This window comes from Etheostoma spectabile, chromosome 4 (genome assembly GCF_008692095.1).
Source record: "Etheostoma spectabile isolate EspeVRDwgs_2016 chromosome 4, UIUC_Espe_1.0, whole genome shotgun sequence".
NCBI lineage: Eukaryota > Metazoa > Chordata > Actinopteri > Perciformes > Percidae > Etheostoma > Etheostoma spectabile.
The window spans coordinates 35,454,092-35,476,541 of NC_045736.1; the positions used below are offsets into that span (position 1 = coordinate 35,454,092).

Genomic DNA, 22,450 nt, shown 5'->3' on the forward strand with positions numbered 1-22,450 from the left:
TGGGTGTGTGTGGGGAAGTAATGCAGTTTCAATTGTGACCTAGAAAAAGAATATGCAATATTATTGAATCGACTTTGAACTGCAGTGTTATGTATTTGTGTGTGTGTGTGTGTGTGTGTGTGTGTGTGTGTCTGCAGTGTTATTGAATTGACCTTGAACTGCAGTGTTATGTATTTAAATTTGTGTGTATGTGTTGTTTTTAAAAGGCTAAAAAGAACCAGTTCCCTGAGCAAAATTGCATATATTCACTTTTCTCAACTTCCCTGTAAAACAACTCCAGTCAGCTGTTTAGATGAGCTTAACCTTTTTTAGATTGTTCTGATTTCTATCATGCCGTTATCTCAAGCTCCACTGAAATCTGCTTATGTCCACATTTGGGTGAAGATATATAAGGGCCCATTATCCAGTTGTTTGTTGGTTCAGCGCTGCACAGTCTACAGGTAGTTAATGGCAGTTGGTGGTAGAGCCAGGCATTTTGCATGCTTCCAGGAAAAGGAGCAGTGCAGCGGCATCACACAGCACAGGCAATGCCCTAATGAATAATTGTTGAAACCATCATCTAGTAACCACGTTGATGAAGTGTCTGATCAGCTGAGCAGGTGATTTATTGACTGATGACATGACACGCCAGCTTAGTAGTAATTACCCAGAGTAGCATGTCACAATGTCAGGAAAGATTAACTGACTGAGAGTCAGTGGTTTGACCACTTTGGTCGGGCTCAAAGGATGTACATTGCTGGGATAAAGCCTGACATCCTGATGTCCCTACCATTTTTTTTTTTATAGATATAGATATATAGATATAGCCAGGGCACTGTCACTGCATCAGGAGCCCAGCATGGATAAGCAGTGCAGCTCTACAATGTGAGACTAGACCACGCTGATACATAACCACAAATCTTCATGAAATGCAATCATATGCATACCATACCTCCAACTGGTTCCGACCCCTCCTGTTTCTAACTGAAGCCAGTAACCGTTATACACCCAAGGATATTGTGTCCACACAGGAATACATATCCATTTAGTATTGTGTTGAAAATGTGTCCCTCCGTGGAGACTGGCAAAAAAGTGATCTAGTGCATCACTGCCCATGTGTTGTTGCAGAACACATCATTTCTGGGCAATTTCAGAACTTCAAATAAGGATGGGGTGCTAGGGAATATCCAGTTATGTTGAAGTAATGCAGTTTAAATTATGACCTAGAAAAAGAATATGCAATATTATTGACAGTCTTTGAACTGCAGTGTTATGTATTTGTACCCTTTTGTACTGCATATGTATCAATGGGAGGGGGAGGAAGCCTAATAGACAACTTCCAACCCATTTTTACAACAAATTTATGCCTACCATACACTAGAAGACCTTGAACAGACTTTGAAAAGACAAAAGTCTGACCCAATCTGGCATCCATTATGAAAGAGAGTTATAATACATAAAGACTGGGGATCGTGCAAGACCACAACGTTCCAACAAAATCCAATGTGATTGCTATTATCGCAGGTTTGAAGTTTTGGTACTGAAGGTAAATCATGTGAACATTGCCAAAAACCAATGGGTGCGCGCCCTCCATCACCAGACAGGAAGCAGCAAACCGCTAGAGCCAGCGTTTTTTTTTTTTATTGTCGACTGATTTCACTCATGATTTCATTCCGATATTGGTAATAAGTGTGTGTGTGTGTGTGTGTGTGTGTGTGTGTGTGTGTGTGTGTGGGGTGTGTGTGTGTGTGTGTGTGTGTGTGTGTGTGTGTGTGTGTGTGTGTGTGTGTGTGTGTGTGTGTGTGTGTGTGTGTGTGTGTGTGTGTGTGTGTGTGTGTGTGTGTGTGTGTGTGTGTGTGTGTGTGTGTGTGTGTGTGTGTGTGTGTGTGTGTGTGTGTGTGTGTGTGTGTGTGTGTGTGGGTGGTGTCGTCTATGAGGCGTTTTATCAGCTGATATTCACATTCATTCTCCACAGTTTGATCTGCTGACTAGCCCCAATACCCCTTCAGGTTGCTCATGTTTTCCAAATATGTATTATGTGCAATCTAAAGTCATCATTTAATGGTACATTAAGTGATATGGTTCTTTGAAATCATGATATTGATGTTTAATATGATACAGTACATTTTCTGGATATCCAATTAAGATCCAGTGTTGGCATATTTGCTTTCAGCCTGCGTTCCTCTGTGTCATGGGGCCGCCAGTGCATGTAGCCGTAACCGGGCTCTGAGGAATGCGGTGTTTGTGTTGAAGAGCTGGGCGTGGTTCTCGGTTTGGCCACGGTGACTGCACACAATCAGCCTGCAATAATTCGCCGCAGCAGCCCGCGCACGCGGAAACCCACAGCCCCGATGTGGACACACACTCGGCTGTCGTGGCCAAGACGCTCCAAACCGGGACAAGATGAAATCTGTCAAAACATTACAGAAAAAAAAAAAAAAAAAAAAGGAACTGGGACCTGCTCGCTTCTATGCTTTTAAGAAAAAAAACCTTTTTATTCTCAGCTGTTCCACTTGAGCTTTCAGACCACTAAATGTTGTTCTAACTCGGTGACGTCAGATTTAGTTTTGTCTGACCCGGGATTGCGGTTTCCACAGTTGGACTCCCTCAGCGATCCTTGAGCCTCAGCTCTGTGAGATCATGTGCTCAATGAAACTGAAGTGGCTTTTTCATTTCAGAGTTCAGCAGGAAAAAGAAAAACCGAGCTGGAGAGGGTGGATGAGAGGCACGTGAGAACTGTGTGTGTGTGGTTGTCTACACAGCACAGCTCAAATGTGTTTGAATGTCTCATACTGTTTGTGTTCTGCTTTTGAAGACATGAAAATGAGTGTGTGTGTGTATGTATGTATGTATGTATGTATGTATGTCGCAGTAAAAGCCCAAGTTGAAGTGGCAGGTTAGGTGCAAGTGCTGTAAGGAGTTAAGTTACCAAATTTATTAGTTACCAATATAATCCCAGTGCTTTAACCCCAAAATGTCAAATCTGAAAACCTTTTGTGTCAAACTGATTCAAATATGTGTAAGCTAATGTGACAGACAGATCACTTCTCAACTAAGAGACGTTTTTACACCAATATGTTTTTGTGGCTTGTGCAAATCATATCTATATTGTTTGGAAGGTTTATGAGAGCGATGATTAATGACATCACTTTGGGGCTTGTGGGCAAAGTTTGGCAAGTTTTGTCTTGGCACACCATGGCATTTGACATGCTAATGCCTATTCTACTCTTATTTTGAAAATCCTAATCATAATGACTACAAAATATACACTACTGGTCAAAAGTTTGGGGTCACTTACAAATTTCCACTCCATTATAGACAGAATACCAGCTGATCTGAGTGGGGGGGCTGATCTTTAATGTAATATCTACATTGTCCATTATTAGCAACCATTCATCCAATGTTCCAAAGGCTCATTCTGTTCATTAATATATCATTTTAAAAAACTAACTGAGAACACTTTGGAGAACCCTTTTTAGCACTTATGTAAGCATATAATGTAAAAGTAAAACAAAACAATGCATCTGATATCAGCTGGTATTCTGTCTATAATGGAGTGCAATGGAAATTTCTAAGTGACCCCAAACTTTTGACCGCTTGTGCACATTTTGTGAAGCTGAAAAGTAATTAATCTGAAGTTTATGGCAATGTAAAGCACAGTGCTGGTAAAATTCCCCATTAAATATTGAAGTTTTATCAATGAAGAATTACAAGATTTACGGAATTCATCAACAACATGACATCATGACCTCGCTTAAACATACACGACGACATTCTTAAGCCAAGTAAGGTGTTATCTGTACACATATTGAGCTATCCGCATGTATGGCTACATTGGATACAACGGACGTAAACATACACGCCACTTGTCGTGGTATCGCCACTTGTGTTATTGCCACTTGTGGTGTTGTCGCCACTTGTGTTGTTGTCGCCACTTGTGGTGTTGTCGCCACTTGTGGTGTTGTCGCCACTTGTGGTGTTGTCGCCACTTGTGGTGTTGTCGCCACTTGTCGTGTTGTCGCCACTTGTCGTGTTGTCGCCACTTGTGGTGTTGTCGCCACTTGTGGTGTTGTCGCCACTTGTGGTGTTGTCGCCACTTGTGGTGTTGTCGCCACTTGTCGTGTTGTCGCCACTTGTCGTGTTGTCGCCACTTGTCGTGTTGTCGCCACTTGTGCCACTTGTCGTGTTGTCGCCACTTGTGGCACTTGTGTTATCGCGAGAACAAAGCGATAGTCAGAGGTGGGTAGTAACGAGTTACATTCACGCCGTTACATTTACTTGAGTAAGTTTTTGAAAAAATTGTACTTCTAGGAGTAGTTTTAATCACTATACTTTTACTGTACTTGAGTAGATTAGTGAAGAAGAAGCTGTACTCTTACTCCGCTACATCAGGCTACATGGAGCTCGTTACTCGTTACTACGCGTCATTGTTTTTACCCCAGCGTACGTCTCATTTTAATGTTTTTATTGACAGAGAGAGAGAGAGAGTCTTCCGCTGAAGGCTCTACCACGTGACTGTGCTTAACCAATCCCACGTCGCCAAGGCAACGCAGACCAAGAGGACCCCCCCCCCCCGGCCTCATAGGAAAGCATGGTTACCTTTTTAGGAGAAGTGAAACAGCAGCTACATTATGCGGTGCCTTCTGTGTCGACCAACAAAACGGACATTTGAGCGTTCAACAAGTCAACATCTAACCTGAGGAGACGTAGCGTGGTTTTAGTTTCTGCTGTGGAGAGGTGGATGTTTGTCTTTTAGTTTACATCAGTATTTTTACACATGCAGTATCCATCCTAATTTGATGTGACAAGTCTCTCAAGTAAGCTATTTGTAATTAATAATACATTTTAATTTATTCTATTGATTGGATGAGCTATAATTTGCCTAAAGTGATGTTTTTGTATTTTGTCGGTCTGGTTGATGCTCGTGTTAAGAAATAAATCAGACGTTACTCAACAGTTACTCACTACTCAAGTAATTATTTGGATGACTACTTTTACTTTACGAGTCATATTATTCTGAAGTAACTGTACTTTTACTTGAGTACAATTTTTGGCTACTCTACCCACCTCTGGCGATAGTTGAGTTTAGGACACGTGACACGTGGTTGGTTTTAGGAAAAGAAGAACCAGTTGAGAAAAGAAGAATTGGCTGGCTAGTAAAAAATAAAATGTTGAGTTTAGGAAACGTGACACGCGGGACCCGATCCCCGTCTTCTGGGTAAAAGTCCACTACCCTCCCTACGTGGATTTTCACCCTTTCATACTACTCTCTACACCTAAATTCACACGCTATCGCCGGTAATGTAAGTCATGGAGGCCAACCCTATGAAGCCAGTATGCTTCATTATTGATGAGAATTGGTGTGTCATACATACGCCATTTCATGCGGTCAGTCTGAATTCGTCTTTGTTTTGGCCCTTCATATGAAAGAATCTGGGCACTGGTCAGTACATGTCACTCATACACTTTGCTGTCGGATCACAGGTGTTGTGTAAAGACCTGACACCCTGCACTGACCTGCTGTGATAATCCGTGATCACTGCTGATGCTGCACTCCCCGTCCTCTGCTTCTCTAAGTTATTACATACACAACTCTCTTTCCCAGCCCAAATCTGGCATGCATACAACATAGTTCCTCCTATTGTTTGTTTTATTATTTTTTTATAGATATTTGGGGCTTTTAGCCTTTTAATAGACAGGACAGCTATAACAGGAGAGGGGGAGAAATGCAGAGGACTGAGACTCTGCATATGGGTGCACGCTCTACCAGGTGAGCTACCCAGGCGCCCTCCAGTATTGATTTTAATTCCAGTTTCTAACAGTTGTTAATTAGATGCAACGGCAGTCCTCATTTCCTGAGCCAGCCATGCAATAAAATGTGTCCATGCAAGGATTTTAAAATGACTTTCCAAAATAAAGGCAGAAAATACCTAAATCTACTGTTGGATAAACTGTATCTTACAGAAGCTTAAGCTTAACGAAGCTTACTGCTGCAAAGGAACACAAGCCATGTGTACATGTACGTGTATATCTAGTCTATTTACCCACGACCTACTGCCGCTTAATTCATTTTTACCTGCAAATTACATTTTCATATATTTTTTTTTTTACCTTTGCCAGAAATGGTTACCAGTGCATCCTAAGACTACCTGCAGGACTCTGGTTGAGACCCTCAGACCTGTCCTGTCTTTATGTTAGGGCTGGGCAATTGATCAAATTGTATTTTCAATTATGCTTTTGTAGAGCTGGGCAATATGGAGAAAATTGATGGCGATATTGCAGAGATATTATAGGGTTGAATATTTTTTTTTGCTTTCACACAAATATTTACAGAATTGGAATTATTTTTGATAAACAATCCTCAATAATGGGGATGCAATGACTAAGTGGACAAGACAAATAATAGAACAGCTACACAGTTCTGGTAAGTGAGAAATGACATCACTAACTTTAAAAAAAAGAAATGCAAACCAAGAAAAGACGACACTTATGTCATATGACAATATCCATAATTTACGACGGTTATCTAACCTCATATATGTTGATGTAATATCAATATATGCTCATCCAACAATATTGGCTTCCAACAATAACAAGAGCAACAAGATAATTGTTTTAAAAATATATAATTTTTGAAAAAAGAGAATCCACTGTTAAAAAGACGTTTTTAAAAAAGTTCAATAAATGTGCAATGCTTCAATGAGTTGTCATGTTAAATAATTGGGATTATTGCCTAATCTAGCAGCCCTCCTTTCTGGTACTGGCTGTAGCTCCTCATTCTGCCCACCTGAGACTGCAACAAGTTTCCTCATCATCTCCTCACTCCCACTCCTCTGAACACGATCCTGCACACTCAGCTGCTCTCTGATTGGACGGTTAGATACGCCTCCTCCCACCCGGCCATGAATGGCAGCTTGTGTATTCTGTTCTCGACAGCCCAGACAGTTATTGTCATAAAACCAGGGACTGTTTGGTGTCGCATTGTTCAGCTAGTTTTCAGCCCAACAAACCGACGTTGAGGCTTTTTTTTCCACTCGGCTGCTCTCAAGTCACAAGATGCTCCACCAGCAGTCATCTGAGGCTGAGTGTTTGTCTGTCTCACTGCTCAGGCCTGGAAGAGGCTAACGTGGGGCGTTTCACTACACAGTAAGAAAGAAAACATCCTAACAATGTTGTGTACAACAGAGTGTGTTGGTTTGGGTGTTTGGTGTTTTAAAACCCCAACGGGCACTAGGATTAGGCAACGGTTAGGGTTGGGGGCCTTGAACAATGGTTGCAGCGCTGCCTGGAAGTCGCGCGTTGGGGTTTAAAACACCATCAAGCGTTGGTTTGACTCCAAAATTAAACAACATATACTTTACACTTTTTACTACTGCAAAAACTTAAACGGCAATCTTTTAAAAACATTTGTTCTTTGGTACGAGGTTAGCCCTTGTGTTTCTGCATTTTACAAATGCACGTCATTAAAAAGTCAGGTGGGGGGGGGGGTGCGTGGTTCGTGCGGCTGCGTGCGTTGCGGGCGTGCTTGCTGGCGTGTGTGGGTGTGTTGTGTGTGTGTCTTCCAAGTAACATTAGAAGCCTGCTGGATGAAAATGAAGAGTTACAGGAGATAGCATGATTACATTGCTTTTAGGATTGATTCGCTGATTTGATCACTCTGTCGAACCAGTGAGCTCCAAGGACGCTGGCCTTGGTCAATCCTTGTCGTTGATGAGACGGCAGAGAGATTTCTGAGATGTAAACGGTGGTCTTCGCTCTACAACAGTCAGACTGGAGATAGACCATGTTTGTCAGTTGTACAAAGCTGTCCTTGTCATTTGTGTTTACTGAAGTCCAACTCATTCAGCGGAAATGGGTTAAAAATAAATGTTTTAAACAACTGGTACGACATCATGTCTCCTGATCTACTGCTGCTTTCTTTGGGAAGAAAAAACATGTTTCTTTATTTACATGACGCTGATGTAGCATTTAAATCCATATGAGCAATTTGAAAAACAATTGCCATAAAGACGTGACTATGACTCGCTTTCATGTTTCTTGCAGGGAACTTATCAGTTTTCCTTCCATGCGATTGTGGAAGACTGCAACGTAATTCGTTCCCTCGTAGCTACAATACCATGTGGGAAACCTGTACATGTGGACTGCATTTAAAAGGTTGTGGGGTTGAGTGCAGCATGACAAAAAGGCGTTCAAACTCAGAAAACTAAACACCGGTGACCAGCAGGCAAAAAACACTCCAGACACTCAACAGAAACAACCCACAGACAGCCGTGAGGACATCATGTGGACTGAAGCAGCCGTTTATTCAGTAGCAGCAGGCTGCTGATGAACAATTTGTGCTACTAAGTTAAGTGAAGAGGAGAGAGAGTGATTTGAGCGTTTTCTCTCAATGTGGAGATTGACAGTTAACAAGACCGCCAAGAACACGGGCTGTTGTTCATATGAAAAGACTTCATGTCACTATTAATTACTGGAAACCGTTTCTCCTTTACAAAGTAGATTAACCAAGTGTGCGTGGCAACATGGAGAGTGCCTCTCGAACACGTTAGATAACAGCAGCTGTCTGCAGCTCGGTGATAGCAGAGCACACCCAGTGGACACGCAGCATTTTCCTCACGAGGCAAAGTAGAAGAAGAAGCTAAAAATATGACTGCACAGGGCTGCAAAGATCCTGACAAGACGACGCCGAGACAACCCATCCAGCACGTTAGGTATCAGAAGTCTGGGTCATGAGGTGTGCAGGACAAAGTGTGTCAACTTCACATTTCACACTAACCCTTTCCTCTAAGGCTCTATCACACTACTAGACTGCACTGTCTTCTAATTGTACTATTAGGCATACCAAGCCCCTAGAGCTAAGACATTTGAGAACCCTGATGTCCCCGTTTTGTTTTTAAAACTCCAGGGTTGCGTTGTAGTCTGGACGGAGACCTTTGGAAACGAGGACGCGCGTCAGTCAGTTGTATTGGTTATGTCTGCTCCCGGTCTACTTTTCAACACTGGAACACTGTTAAAATTTCGACTTCGTAAGGCAATCTGCTTCCCGTTTTGCGGCACGCCATCTCAGTCTATGGGAAAGGGATGCACAATGTTTTCATTGTCTACATTGCGATGCGTGATAGTCACATTGTGAGATGTTGCAATGTTGATGCTGTTTAAATTTTTGTTTGCTGCTGCTGCTTATAGAAAAGTAAACTTGACCGTTCTCCTTTTACATGATTATTACCGGCCGACCCTTCCCTTTAAGACAAGTGGCCATGTGTGCAACGTGTGCATGTGATGTATTGTTAGTCCACGGGGGTTATTGTTATGGAAGTGAAGCTCGTGTGTGTAGAAAAGTAGCGTAGGCAGCCGCTGCCGCTGACACAGTGATGCACATCCATGGGTGGGAAGTTACAGTAGTCAGTGTTGTTTGCTGCAAAGACAAAATAAATCACCTGATTAATGCACGTTATCACGATGTCCTCCTGACATTTTTCACCGCAGAAGCTGCTACCAGCCAGGCTAAAGCTAACAAAGTTACCTTAAGAAACAAGGCGTCCGTCCCAACTAATGTTACGGCTCGGAGCCGCACGCTGAAATGGAACCTAATCTACAGAAGTCTGTGTATCTGATATAACATTTTTTTTTTAACTGTTGAAGTGTTCTTGGAAACACATAGTTTTTGATAGTGCAGGACGTGCAGAATCTGTATGCACAGCAAACACCACATCACAATCAGTTTATCAAACACCAATAGGCCCCACTAGTCACAGAAGTTATATCAAAAGGCATTCATTCACAAAACTGAGTAGATTTACATAGACCCAATACTTCTGCTCAGACTGTTAAATGCAGTCCTTTGTTTATATAAGGTGGGAACACACTGGAGCCGGTTTGGACGGTCCTTATTGGAATAAAGTGTAAACTCTGCTGGAGTCTGACTCTACAACCAGCTTCATTCAAATTCAGAGGAGCAACATGCGTGCATAATTAAAATCATTTCAGCCTGATTGATAGTATTAAATTAATACAATTGTCACCTAGTCAATCAGTGTATCCTACCTAATTGGCTCTGAAGAGTAGTCAGAGCGTTACTTGCTTGGTGTTTGAAAAGCAAAGTTAAACAAAGAATCGTTCACATTAGTAAAGTTCTGAAAATTTTTGTTTTCTATGTAGATAGAGCCCAACCATAAGGATTTTTAAGCCCAATACAATATTTAGTAATTTAAAAATTAGATATTCCGAAACGCTAACATACATAACAGATTTCCCAAACACGAGTTACTTGTAGTAACTAGAGTCCTCATTTAAAAAATATGATAATGCAACTTAAAAATCCTATTGTCTTATAGATTCCTTTAATTACAGTGTCACTTGCGGTCCCTTTACCTGCACTCATTTAATTCTACCCATCAAGCTACAACAAAACCCTTTTCAATATTTGCTGCCTGCCTTCTAAATCTACTACTTAGTAATGTACTAAATCAGTAATTGGACCTTGAGTTGGCATTATTTTTAGTTAAACATAGCATGGATGTTTTTAAAACTCATAGGTTAATGGTGGTTTTATTTGTACATGCTGGTTGAGAGGCTCTCTCCTGTGAGCTTCTGGAAATCCAACTATTTAAAAAGGAAATGGAGACTTTAATCCAGTGAATAGAAGCAGCTTGAATCTTAACAAGGACGTACAGCACATAGGAGGATGGATGAGGATGATGGATGGATGATGATGTGAGTTAGCTCCTGTCTGACTCATCGAGCTGCTTCTCATGATGTGAACATGCAGTACTGGCCTTGACAACAGTGCAGGTCAAACTGTGGTGATTACATCCACCACTATAGGAAGCACCTTATCCCAGTTCGCCTTTAACCATCCCCTCAACAGATTTACTGTACGGCTGTAGCAGCTTCCTTTTCTTATCCAGCAGTCGACTGCTACAGCCGCCCGTGTGTTTCTGCTGCTTATCAAGACGGAAATGTCGAGCAGGGACGGCAGCAATCAGCTTCTTTCCTTCCTCCTTTTTGCTTTGTTCATGCTCCACAAGCTGTCATCAATCTCAGGGTCAGTCCGCCATTTAATAACGGGCTGTTAATTACACAGGCCTACTGTAGGTCCTGAAACCAAAGTCGTAGGAGTCTACACTCTGCTCCCAGTCATCATCGCTACCAACTAGGTTAGACATGGATCTGCAGCAGAGCCCTGCCTTCACATCCAAGTATTTCATGGTTCTGGTGTGGGTCAGTAGAAAGCAACACGCAAATGCTTTGTCTCCTTTGTGTTGAAGGGAATTAATTCCCCGAAGATCAGTTTCAAGAAAGAAAATTTTGCGTATTTGTTTCTTTGGTTGGTCGACTCTCTGGTCACGTTAGACCTTTCTCAAGACACGTAGTAGTATTAGTAGTAGTAAAGGACATAATTATAGTGCTTAAATACAAATCGGGATTACATGATGATCCACAGCTGGTTGGAGGTGTGTCCATGATCACTCAGATGGAGGAATACCAAAATGATCATTATTTAAAAGTCACTGATGCATACACAAGACATTACTCAGGTATAAAAATACATAACTGCCCTTAACTCCCAAACATTTGATACTCTTGTTGCTCTGCGTTTTTCCACACCATGCACAATACATCAGTGGACTCAATGCTAGTCTTGATTTTATTCTGCACAATGTAACACAGACACCCTTTGTTTCTCTGTAGATTTCAATAAACATATAATACATCTATGGGCTCCACAATTGTATGAACTCTCATGTAAAAATTGTCCTATTCTACTACGTGTCTTGAAAAAGTCCTTGTGAACGAAAAATTGACCGACCAAATAAACCAAACGCAGGGGCGATAAGGTGTGCCGGAATTTTCTTTTTTGATGTGTCCATACAAAGGGCCGTCACGTTTTATTAGAATTCAAATTGTAATCTGTTCAAAATCTAAATTCTTAGGGTTCGGATGTTCCTACCAGTAACAGTACCGTCTCCATACTGCCTAAAAAGCTGGTATCGGGAGGTACTGGAGTTTATGCACTGATCCGATACCACGTAATAAAGTCCTTGAGAAAATCTATGTTAAAGTAGTTTCTTTTCCCGTCTAACTGACTGTCAAACTGGATTAAAAAAAAAGAGAGTCTGTGGCGATCATTGTTTTGTTCTGTTTCAAAAAGAGGATAACCTGGGCCAGATGACAACAAAGTATAGAATCATATCCATACAGGAATAGTAGTATACGTTGTTCAAGTAAAGACTCGGGACACAAAAACTGGTATCGGACCATCTCTACTTAGAGTGTATTGCAACTGGCCAAGCCTCATACTCTAGCATGTGGAGTGTTCCTAAGATGCATGTCTTTCTCCCAGCAGAAGAAACATGTGTGTAGGGTTGTAACCTAAACTGTGAGAGCTAGCATTTCTACTAGGCTAACAGTCTGTCCTAATCGTTAGTCTTTTAGCTCTTTGCTAACAGTATATGAGGGGGGGGGGGGGGAAGATGAGTCAATGGGAAAATCAGACTTTCAGTAGGAAATTCAGTGCAAACGTTCTGGCTGTCAGCAGCAGCTGGGTTCGAATGAAGCCCCAGAGTTGTTTTTTTTTGGTTTTTGGGGACCCCACCTGTTAGTATGCAGCCCACAGGAGGTCATCCGGCTCCGAACCCAGCTGCCGACTTTCACCTGCCGTATCAAAGCCTGGGGCGCCCCACCCTGCCTCAGTAGCCCTATGGAGCTCGTTAGCTGTCGTAGCTAATTGGGGGGTCTTCACTGCACAGATCTGACGCACTTCAACGAGTTCCTCTTCAAAGAGCATGCAGGTCAGAGTGGGAGCAGGAGGAGGAACATGAATATGATCATCATATGCATTCCTTTATGCTGACTAGGTAAATATGGGTTCCCTTATAGAACAGAGTGAAGGACAGAAGACACTGGAGAAAAGTGGCCTGTCACTTCTTTCGTTTTGTTAATACTTAAAATCATTTTAGTTGAGTTGATCCTCCTCAAATGTCTGCGAGTCTACTCACATGCTACATGACCAAAAATAATGTATTGGCCAAAAACTATCATTGATCTGCTTCTACAACACCTCCACTCTTCTGAGAAGACTCTCCGCTAGATTTTTGGATTTTCAACTTCACACAGTCGGGATTCCATTTCATCCCAAAGGCGTGGATAGGGTTGAGGTCAGGGTTCTGTGCAGGCCAGTCACGTTCTTCTACACCAAACTGGGAATTTCTTTATGGACTGGCTTTGTGCACAGGGCGTTGTCATGGTAAAACAGGAAGGGCCAGACACAAACTAGTTGGAAGCACATTCATTTCCTTTTGCAAATTATTCACAGTGAAATGGGAATGTGAAGTTCCGTGAGTGAAACCCGTTCGGCATGTGAGCGGTGTATAGTTACGAGATAGATTTGATTAAAGCCTCCAACATCATGTTGGACACTCAAAACTGGATGTGGCTTATCAAAATATAGAGCGCTAAAGGTTTTTAGAGAGATAAGGAGATTAGAGGACTGTTGCGTCAACCCCACCTCCATCACTCCATTTTTAGATCCGAACGACGAGGGGAAAATTAATAAATTAGACCTCAGCCACCCTTGTTGAAATGTAAAGGTTCGTCCAAACACATCCAACTAGTGTATCATTCTGTTAGCTACTGCGATCCGGTTCATTAAATGTCTGCTGGGAAAACAACAAGGGAAAGTATGTAACAGGGCTGTCCGCATACTTTGACCACATAGGGAGTGCACACTGATATTTTCGACTGATACGGTCTCTCAGTTTGTTGAACATGAACACAAGCGCACACTTAACAAATGTGGTTTCAGTGATTGGATCCTGTTCTCAGGTATCAAAACGTTGTGGTGTTTGTTGCTGCAAAGTGGATCAGCTTTACAGTAAACCGGTCCTCTGGTGAGGTCAGACCTGAAAATCAAGGACCTGCTGACTCATCTGTCAGTCATTAAACATAATGACTTTTTTTTTACCCCATATTTTTGTATTTATTTTTTTACACTGATGCACCTCATTAACCCTCATTCTTCATTCTGACAGGTTAGCGTTTTTTATTTATTTTGCTGATCCGTCCATTCAACTCATTGCATTCGAATCGGGAGCTGTTAGCGTTTGCTTGGAGCAGGCAACAATTGTCAGAGTCAACCGTGGCATATGTTGCACTTACGTTTTTCCCTCCCTGACCTTTCAGCCATATCTCATGTTCTTCATTTGTGGATGGAGTTATCAGTTTTCAACCACTAACCAGTTCCAATTTAAAGCATCTCCATGGCAACAGAGCCACTCCAGCCCATTACCTGATGAAGCCTGGAGATGTGGCTGAAAGGTCAGGGAAAAAGCAAGTGACCTTGTTTTAGTGGTTTGGGGTTAGTTTCCCTGCTGTGGTTCCGGTTGTGCTTTAGATACCGCATTATTGTAATGTTTTCTAATCGCCGACACAGCTGAGTCTATCTCAGCTTTTTTCCACTGTTGCTGCTTCACACTAAGCTTTCCGCTGGCAAACCTAGTGATGCTTTTATTTGAAGGAATATAGAAAATTCAATGTGTGCGTTCTTCATTAGCATGCTATTTTCTTGAATAATAACCAGTTATCATAAATAGGGACATATTTTGAGTTTTTAAAGTGACGTAAAATCTGTCACTTCTTTCCAAACACATCATATATGTTAAAAAAAAACTTGTTGACAGTAACTGTGTAGTACTGAATGTGGGGTTAAAGTAAGAGTGTTACCTGCCGTTACAAATGTGCTACACATTGTGTCAATGGCAATATAAATTGAATTGAAATTGTTATTCACCATATTTCTGCGTCCAGGATTTTTTTGGGCGACCTGAAAATCAGTTTTGACGACACTCAAGTTATCCCTAACAAACCCTACTATATAACAATGAAGTTTCTATTAACATTAACGCGCATGGTGTCGTTTGTTCACCTCCTGACTTTAGCTGCTCTCTTAGCTCTTTCAGTAGTATTAACCATATCAATTAACAACCCTGCTAATGCCCCAATCATATAACAGCTGTTTCTTTCAGCCCCATTTGGCTTCCCGCCCTTCCAGCAGTTACTGCTCACTGCTGTGGGGGTGTGGTGTTACAATTTCTACGATGGACTGTTTTTGCTATCGAGTTAGCTGCTAACGATAGCCCGTTGCCGTGATCCTGCTTATTTTTTCACGAGTTTGAGACCTAATTTACATACTCTTACATACTTTTTTTTTTTTTTTTTTTTTCAGATTAGGTGGGTGGTTAATAACACATTATTCTGTGCTGTGACGTGACTCAGAACACATTTAGTTTTGCTTTAACGAGACTTTAAATGCAGGAGGAATCGTAGCCACAGCGAAGGAAATGCTGCAGGCAACGAGATCTTATTGTGTTTGGTACCTAGCACACCTTCTCATCATGTCAGCGTAGTAAACACTGGGCTAGGCTACCTCCCTACGATAGCAAAATCTCTAATGGATCAATTGTAAAGAACAAGCAAGGGACGGTGCATAAATCTTTAAGCCCTCTTTGTGTTTCATTCATCTGCTGCACAATGAGCTTTTATCTGGCTGCTCCTCATGCACATTCACACCTGGGGACTCACCAGTACCACCAGTGCCTGATTGACCCCCCCCCAACACACACACACACAAACCGCACACAAACTGGTATGCAGGTCTGTTTTAAGTGTATTGGGTTCTGATCACTGTGGATCAGGACTCTGCATTGAAGAACAGCTGCAGCTTCAGGCTGTAACAGGATTATTAAATCTTGGACACTCTCCAGATGTTGCAGCTTTGTTTAAAAAGAAAGGACATTCCGCTATGCTGCTGTCTCCTGTGTCTCTCTGCTCTCCTACCTCGTTGCCTTCAGCTGTCCATTCACTTCATCTAAGCAGGGAATCCTTTCAACAGGTCTTTACAGACACAGCCAACATTTCATCGACTAAGCTTTCCTATAAATGGATTCCTCCTGAAGGACCACTAAGTCGTATGCAGTACCCAGGGCAACCCTCGGGATGTGAACACCAAGGTACTTGTCCACCCCTCTGCAGTGAGGACCCTTTTTAAATGTGGGCATAGTGTTCTTATCCTGTTCTTCCTAAAGTCCACTTTTATCTCTTGCTGACATCATGAGTTGTTGTTGGTAAAGAATAGAGCGCGTCAGGTTCTCAACTTTTCTCAGTTAGGCCTTCGCTTGTTGTCTGGGATCAGGCCCACCACAGCTGGTTGTCAGCAAACGTGTGATGGTGTTTGAGAAAGTTCGCTACACAGTCATGTGTGTACAGAGAGTACAGCAGGGGGCTCGGAACACAACCCTGAGGTGCCCCCGTGTTCGGGATATGGGTGGGAAGGTGTGTCCGCCTCATCACCTGAAGTATGACTGTCAGGAGTCAGGATGCACAGTGACGAGCCTGGAGGGAACTATGGTGTAACTGTAGTCAATGACCAGTGATCTTACATATTTCCATATATTTATGGGCGTCTTCTGTTGATCGGTTGGGACAGTAGGCAAACTATAGGGTCAACTGTGCGGGTGGTTGGCGGAGCAGATGTAATCCTTGACCTTGTTCAAGCGTTTCATCGCTACAGAGGTGAGTGCCACTGGGCGAGTGCAACTCGTGTTCTTTGATTTGATGAGGATGAAGAGAGGCTAGAGCTCAATGGAGAATTACAAAGATTAAATGAAACCGAATGATGAAGATATATGACAAAGACACAAAGCATGATACACTGCATCTGACAGCGGACTTGATCCAGTCTTCTCCTGATGGAGTCCACATTAGATTAGTCCTGAATTTCTAAATCACACACACTTCCCTAGAGTTGAGGTGATTCCTCAAGTGATAACTCTCCTTATTGGTCAAAGGAGACACACCCAGCCACAGGATAAGTCAGTGTCACCTGATACACATTCTTTGTTCCAATCAAGTTCTGCCCAGCAGACACACACTCCCAAAGGCTGGACAGCATTACCATTCCTGTGGACAATGAGCTAGCCTCACGTATGCTAAATGACGATATGTCTAATCATTCTTTAGAGTCAGAGGGGGAAGTAAGAGACAATGGGCCTTCTTGATCCCTTCACAGAGACATTTTCTCATACCTGGCTGTAGCATACTTAAACAGAAATACCTTGTTTACAGAACAGTGTTTTTAACTTTTTAAAATACAGCCACGGTAGTCATTCAGGCTGGCTGCTCTTTTTTTATGGGCACAGGGATTATGGGGGATTTCTTGAAGCATGTGGTTAGACACCTAAAGGCTCCTGCACACTGCCTGCGTGACACGCAGGGTTTAAAAATAGGACCGACACCTATTTTTCAAGCATAGTGGAAGCATTTCCGGGCAAAATGGTATACAAACAACTTTTAACATTGTTTCCCTTTCAAAACATCATGGTTGTATGATGGTTGAATAAACACTACTTGGCCACAGGTTACTTGTTTAGAAAAGTGGGCGTCTGAACGTAGCTCCGCTCTCAGCCTCCTTCGATGTTTGAGTAATGTTAGTAGGTTAGTGGAGGTATTCAGCAAGGCAAGACCTGTTAAATATCTAATGTGAATCATTGCCCGAACTCTGTTGCGTTCATAATGTTGCTCTGCTGCATGCTTGTAAGTAACGTGTCTTTAGCGTTAGCACGGTCCGAGTAACTTAGCGCCACCGAGTAATTTAAGATGCAACAACAGTGGTCTAAATTATGCCGGTCGTTTATTTTTTTAAGAAACAAAACTTGGAAAAGCAGTATTGCTCCCCTCTTGAGCTACGTTTTTTTCTGGTATACTCTCCGTCTTATTTATCTCTAACTTTCTTCTCTCGTTCTTGAATGTGCTTAGCACCGAGCCTCTCCCCGCTTAACAGACTGTTATCTACCTGGTAGCTAGCAGCTATGGTTACCCAGCATGCCGTTCGAGCGGTGTAAGGCTGAATCCCATTTCTCCCATCTTACCCCTACCCCTTGGCCCTTACCCCTACCCTTGGCCCTTGAACCACTCACAGCGCTCTCTGTGGCAATGCATGGTATTATGATATGAAACTTCATATCATATGGGGAATTAATACTGTTACGGTATAGCCAGCACTACTGCCCATCCAATCAGCTTTGTGGTGTGGTTTTTTTTTTTTCTTTTCTGGGTTTTTTAATATCCGTCTATCCAGTTTCTACAGGTTTGTCTCCACACGACCCTGATCTCCGCCTAATCTACGATGAAAGCGTGTCTCTGTTAGTTCTGCTAAATCTGAAACCTTCGCATCAACGTTCCTCCAAACCCAATGTGTGTTGTTGATGTAGATTAAATAACCATTGTTTTAGTTGGTAGTTCAGTTGGGAAGGCCTGCCCCTCTCCTCCTCTGATGGACAGCAGCTCCGTAACCTAAAGCGTTTAATTTTTGATCTCACTGTGCTTAGTATGCAAAAACACTGAACATACTTCAATTACAGAAAACAGAAATATTTAAATACCTTTGAGTTCATACGGATTCTGATTATGTCTAGCGGCATTTGCAAAAACAGATAATTCATTGTTAAATGATTATAACTTACCAGTTAAAGAGAACAAAACTTTTTATATAACAGTGCATGGCAAATCTCTGCATCATATTGGATCTTGTGTCACCCTTAGACAAGTATTGAATGGTTTACACACTTCAGTGTTTGCAGACGTCAGTTGGAGGTTGATTTCATTTTATAACAGCTGTGTGTGTGATCTGTAGTTCATCATCCTCGCCCGTTCAAGTATCCCCGTGGGGTGTTTGATGGGACAGGGATCGGTTAGACACCTTGACACCTTGAACACACTGTAAGCACCTCAACAGTGTTCAGCCAGTCTGACCTCCGTACTGCTAAGGCTTTCAACCATAAGGATCAAGAGGAAGCTGCGTGTGCGTGTTCCCCGACGCAAAGTTAAACCTATTTTTAATTTATGTAATGTAGCCATCCGGTTCAGATAGAATTTTGTAATTGAAGTTCTGGAGTTTTAATGACGTTTGGACAAACCCTGCTCTGCAATGGCTGTCCGTGAGGTTAAATTGGTTTAAAATTCATATAGAGAGACAATAGGAAAGGCAGCAAGTCAACACCTGTACTGTTTCTTATGATGATGATACCACGTTGTGTGTGTGTGTGTGTGTGTGTGTGTCACATTGGAGCCCAGACCTCAGTCTTCTATGCAGTTGGGTATTTCCTTTTTCCACCCGGTCACGGGTGACTGCAGATATGGGTGTGGTCTCCTGCACTTCCTGGCCCTGGCTCTCTATTACTCTGTCTGACATGCTGCGACACTCACTCACTCCTTCTCTCTCTCTCACACACACACACACCACACACACACCACAAACACACACCACACACAACACGTCGTCTAGACCACACACACACACACACACACACCTCCCCTGTTGGCGTTGACGTGCCTTGCATGGGACATGTTTGTTTGTGTGTGTTCTGTCTGTTGTGTGTGTGTGTGGTGTGGTGTGTGTGTGTGTGTGTTGTTGTGTGTGTGTTGTGTGGGTTGTGGTGTAACAAGGAAAAAAAAAAAGTTTCTCTCTGTGTGCAGGGTGTGGCCAGCAGTTGGGTTTGCATAGTGGGAGGTGTGTGGTGAGGAGGGAGGTGCGGCTGTGTTTACGTATCAGAGCAGGTGTGTCTGGCAGAGGCAGAGAGCAGAGCGAATGAGATAGGAGGGAGAGCAAGGGAGGATCACAGCATCTGAACAGAGGGACAGCCATGGAAAGATAACGAATAAGTCAAAACCTTTTCATGACTTAAATGGTTGTTTTTTTTGTCAGGTCACGTGTGTGTGGTGTGGTCTGCAGAAACGAAGGTCGCCACAAAAGTAACCTTGATCACGCTTCAGGATTAAATTAGATTCACTGACGTCTCCGGACGTCTACGCCAGTTTTTGGAAGGAGGTTGTGTCTGACCTCATCAGGGAAATGTGTTTATTCATGTTCAGTGTTTATAACTGCAATGATACATAGACAAAGCTGCAGAGAGGGGGCGACGCGGAGTGTGAAGACAGTGACGCCGAACAATAATAGTGAGTGTGTTGATAAGATGTTGTGTGTATTTAACAACTTCCTGAAATGCCGTTGTTGGGCAGTGTTTGCAGTAATCCAGAAGTCCATACATTCTCTTAAATGATGAAAAGCCGCAAGGTTTCAATGGCTCACACCTCCATAAATATACTGTCCCATTACCAAAGGTTTAAAGCACTCTGTAACTAAAATGATCAGGCTGGAGCCAGAGCTGATCAAGGGTACCCTGCTGACTGAACAGATACAATAAACCCCCCCCAAAAAAAAAAAAACTTGAAACTCATGATCAATTGGCACCTTCCTAACCTGAAAGTGAAACCAATGCAGAAGTGCATTCTATTCAGTTTTCACAGGGGGCGACTGGCCATTCATGCCCATTTCTATGGAAATCTTGGAACCATGACCCACACTCCTAACTTGAGGCGCACCTGAGAGTAAACATTTTCATGAGGGCTTTATGGTCTCAATCACCACCTTCAAGTCTCTTTGCTACAGCATGAATGGCCATTATGTAATTATGTGCCCTTTTATTTACAATAGGACGATAAACAGGGTGGCGTGTAGGGGTTGGGATCTCTGCACCTCGCATGGATTCCGATCAAGTGGCCAACAATTTGATTCAAAATCGATTAGGCAACAATTTTTTTTTTCAATGTACGTTTCCATGCTTGATTTTAAAAAATATATATATATTTTATACATATAATCTGAGTTTTAGATTTTGAAATATGCGTATTTGTCACAAGTTTTAATGAAAGGTTTTTTCTACTTAAGGGTTGTTTAATTGTGGCAGTCCCATTCCTGCTTTTAAGCCTTAAACATGTGATACCTCTCTTCCCATGATCTTTCCATGTTCCCAGGGGTCCTGTTCATGTTTTAAAGAATGAGAATTTCGGCTTCTTAAAATATGAAAACCTGAGATGTTTTAATATTTAATTGATAAGTGAATCAACATCCTATATGTGTTTTTGTCTCCGAAGTATTTTTATGTATGATTCTTATTAAGAATCATGTCCTATAGACGCGTGCGTGGCGTTTGTTGTGTGTGTGGTGGGTTGGTGTTGTGGTACTCTATTGTTGATTCTTTGCCTCACCCTATAACTAAATTTATTATGTCCCATTTGCTGCATATTTCCATGCAATCATTATTTGCTCTTTTTTTTTCCATTTATTTCAAATCTAACAAGTAATTTTTGTAAATGAGATGACAGATAGATAAAGATATCTCTGTTTGGAAATATAAATCAATTCTTGCTAACTACTGCTGGTAATTTTTGGTAGAGGATGCATCTACATGGAAGAAATATAACCATTCCTTTGTTTGACCTTGAAATGCTTCAACACCCGCATAAGCTGTTGGCTACGTTACTCTTTCTAAAGTGGTTTGGAGGAAATTAGGTAGAAAATACGCTGGTTGACCCGAAGCATACAAAACCATTGTATTCATAATTAATTATCAACTCCAGCATACAAGGAATGACAGTTCTGCATGTGCTTCCCTCTAAAATTGTTCAGGATTGGGTGACTGAGGCGGGGGCCCTTTTGTTATTTTGATAATTTGATCAACCGCATATCACGCGCACGTCAGCAAAAAAACACACTCTGTGTATCCAAGACACATAATAATAATCAGGTGGGAATGGAAGACCTGACGTATACAACACAGAAACTTCTGGAGTAATAGTGTTTACATTTCCCCAGTGTCGCCCCCAGGCCGTCCAAAACCGTAACGTTAGTTTTTGTTGGACGGAAGACGACCCCCTTTAGGTTTCTTTAGAGGCTAACTATATTACATTTTTAGCCCTACTGAAGTATCAGCAGTCTTTTCTGCAAACTTTAGCCCTGGTTGATAGCAGCTTCTCTCTGCAACTTTTCTCGGCTGATGCAACTTTCCCCTCTTCTGCCCTTTGTTTTTTTCTTCTTGTGCAGATAACTATATTAGCTTTCGCCTGCTAGGTTGCAGCTTTCGGCTTGTTTCTTCTTAGGCTACTAATTAGCTTAGCCGCTGGTTACAGCTTTCTGCTTGTTATTTCCCTTGGATTAGGCAAGTATGATACTTATGCCAGCTGTTAGCGCTTCTCTGCTTTGTTTTTTTCTTTAAGGCTTTAAGTGTAAATATTAGCTTTAGCCAGGCCTTGGTCGCAGTTTTTGTCTGTTACCGATCCTGTCCCAATCAGCCTCACTTAGGCGTTTTAGCCAATGCTTACATGGCCTTGGTAAACTTAAATAAATACGACCTGAACCGTGTTTTTCAATCTTTAATTTTGACCCTCTTACTGTTGATTTTTTCCTTTGCGCAGAGTTCATTTGAACGGTGTGTTGGTCCTTGTTCGCGCCCGCCTCTGCTAACCATGCTAGCTAGCGGTATAGTAACTGTAAACTTAAGGAAATTTCCTGCCGTTTCCCCAACCATCCTCTGGGTTACTGATAGAGATATCTCCCCGTCCCTCTCTCTCTCCCTCC

At 42.2% G+C, this 22,450-nt stretch overlaps 1 protein-coding gene and 1 long non-coding RNA gene across 2 annotated transcripts in view; one reads left to right on the plus strand and one right to left on the minus strand.

Annotated features, from left to right (window-relative positions):
- Positions 1-1,641, minus strand: part of LOC116688595 (uncharacterized) — an 11,837-nt gene extending 10,196 nt beyond the window's left edge. Inside the window, exons 1-2 of the long non-coding RNA XR_004331811.1 lie at positions 1,631-1,641; positions 932-937 (exon numbers count right to left, since the gene is read on the minus strand). This is a non-coding gene — a long non-coding RNA (uncharacterized LOC116688595). The remainder of the gene's footprint in view (positions 1-931; positions 938-1,630) is intronic.
- Positions 1-22,450, plus strand: part of LOC116688592 (plasma membrane calcium-transporting ATPase 1-like) — a 158,283-nt gene that overhangs the window by 14,021 nt on the left and 121,812 nt on the right.